We start from the raw sequence: 2,500 nt of genomic DNA, 5'->3' as shown, positions 1-2,500 counted from the left end.
GCGTGAGCCTAGGCAGGGGAGAATTAACCCTAACCCTAACCCTGGACGTTTTTACCCAGGCTAGGGAGCATGAGCCTGGGCAGGGCAGTTAACCCTAACCCTAACCCTGGATGTTTTTACCCAGGCTAGGGAGCATAAGGCTGGGCAGGGGAGTGTTAAACCAGGCCCTGGATGTTTTTACCCAGGCTGTGGAGCATGAGCCTGGGCAGGGGAGAATTAACCCAGGCCCTGGATGTTTTTACCCAGGCTAGGGAGCATAAGGCTGGGCAGGGGAGAATTAACCCTAACCCTAACCCTGGATGTTTTTACCCAGGCTGTGGAGCATGAGCCTGGGCAGGGGAGAATTAACCCAGACCCTGGATGTTTTTACCCAGGCTGTGGAGCATGAGCCTGGGCAGGGGAGAATTAACCCAGGCCCTGGATGTTTTTACCCAGGCTGTGGAGCATGAGCCTGGGCAGGGGAGAATTAACCCAGGCCCTGGATGTTTTTACCCAGGCTAGGCAGCATGAGCCTGGGCAGGGGAGTGTGGGTCAGGGCCCTGGAGCTTTCACCCAGGCTGTGGAGCGTGAGCCTGGGCAGGGGAGAATTAACCCAGGCCCTGGAGCTTTCATTCAGGCTGTGGAGCGTGAGCCTGGGCTGGGGAGAAATGACCCAGGCCCTGGAGCTTTGACCCAGGCCCTGGATATTTTTTTACCCAGGGTGGGGAGCATGAGCCTGGGCAGGGGAGTGTGGGTCAGGGCCCTGGAGCTTTCACCCAGGCTGTGGAGCGTGAGCCTGGGCAGGGGAGTATTGACCCAGGCCCTGGAGCTTTTATTCAGGCTGTGGAGCGTGAGCCTGGGCTGTGGAGAATTGACCCAGGCCCTGGATGTTTTAACCAGGATAGGGAGCATAAGGCTGGGCTGGGGAGAATTAACCCAGGCCCTGGATGTTTTTACCCAGGCTGCGGAGCATGAGCCTGGGCAGGGGAGAATTGACCCAGACACTGGAGCTCTTAATCAGCCCAGGAGCATGAGCAAGGGGCCCCTGGAGCTTTTGCCGAGGTCACAGTCTTAGGCCCCATAGCCGGGCTGCGGTGCCCGGGATTTGAGCGCTTTAGCCGGCCCGCCCTAAGCCTAAAGCTGGGGCGTGTGGAACTTCATCCACGGAGTACCAGGACCACGAGAAAGAGGGAGGAAAAAAAAAAAAAAAAAAAAAAAAAAAAACTAACCGGGGAAGAGTCAAGGGCTGCGAACTGCAATAGGTGGAGCGAAACTCCACTCTTCCTCGGTGCGAACCGGTTTTACCCGGTTCGGCCGACTACCCTTCGCACAATAACAGAAACCCAGGTTTTGAAAAGCGTGAGCTCCAGCAGAGGGGGAATGCTGACACGTGAATGCAGCCAGGGGATGCTTTGGGCGGGTTAACCCAGGCACTAGGGCAGCCCTTCGGGGACATGGAGGTCCATAGGAGGGGCTCATCCTGGGCTGCGGAGCCCAGCCAAGAGGTGCCTCGGGCGGGTTGGGCGAGGGCCACGGGGGCCCCTGGAGGGTCATGGAGGAAAATTTCAGGGGGTCATCCCGGGCTGCGGAGCCCAGGCAGGGGGTGCCTCGGGCGGGTCGGGCGAGGGCCACGTGGGCCCCTGGAGGGTCATGGAGGAAAATTTCAGGGGGTCATCCCGGGCTGCGGAGCCCAGGCAGGGGGTGCCTCGGGCGGGTCGGGCGAGGGCCCCGGGGGCCCCTGGAGGGTCATGGAGGACGATTTCAGGGGGTCATCCCGGGCTGCGGAGCCCAGGCAGGGGGTGCCTCGGGCGGGTCGGGCGAGGGCCCCGGGGGCCCCTGGAGGGTCATGGAGGACGATTTCAGGGGGTCATCCCGGGCTGCGGAGCCCAGGCAGGGGGTGCCTCGGGCGGGTCGGGCGGGGGCCCCGGGGGCCCCTGGAGGGTCATGGAGGACGATTTCAGGGGGTCATGCGGGGACGCCCAGGCCCGCCAGGGGGTGCCTCGGGCGGGTCGGGCGAGGGCCCCGGGGGCCCCTGGAGGGTCATGGAGGACGATTTCAGGGGGTCATCCCGGGCTGCGGAGCCCAGGCAGGGGGTGCCTCGGGCGGGTCGGGCGGGGGCCCCGGGGGCCCCTGGAGGGTCATGGAGGACGATTTCAGGGGGTCATGCGGGGACGCCCAGGCCCGCCAGGGGGTGCCTCGGGCGGGTTGGGCGAGGGCCCCGGGGGCCCCTGGAGGGTCATGGAGGACGATTTCAGGGGGTCATGCGGGGACGCCCAGGCCCGCCGGGGGGTGCCTCGGGCGGGTCGGGCGAGGGCCACGGGGGCGTCCTGGAGGTGAGTGTTTCAGCCAGGGTACCAGGGGCACGAGCCTGCCTTGGCTGGAGTACCAGGGGCACGAGTCTGCCCTTGCCGGAGTACCAGGACCACGAGTCTGCCTTTGCCGGAGTACCAGGACCACGAGATGTGAAAAAATGACAAAGTGTTTTAGCCGAGGAAGAGTAAGTCAGCGAACTAGCATAGGT

This window comes from Channa argus, unplaced genomic scaffold, assembly GCF_033026475.1.
Source record: "Channa argus isolate prfri unplaced genomic scaffold, Channa argus male v1.0 Contig036, whole genome shotgun sequence".
In the NCBI taxonomy this organism is placed as follows: domain Eukaryota; kingdom Metazoa; phylum Chordata; class Actinopteri; order Anabantiformes; family Channidae; genus Channa; species Channa argus.
Note: the sequence above shows the minus strand (reverse complement) of the source record.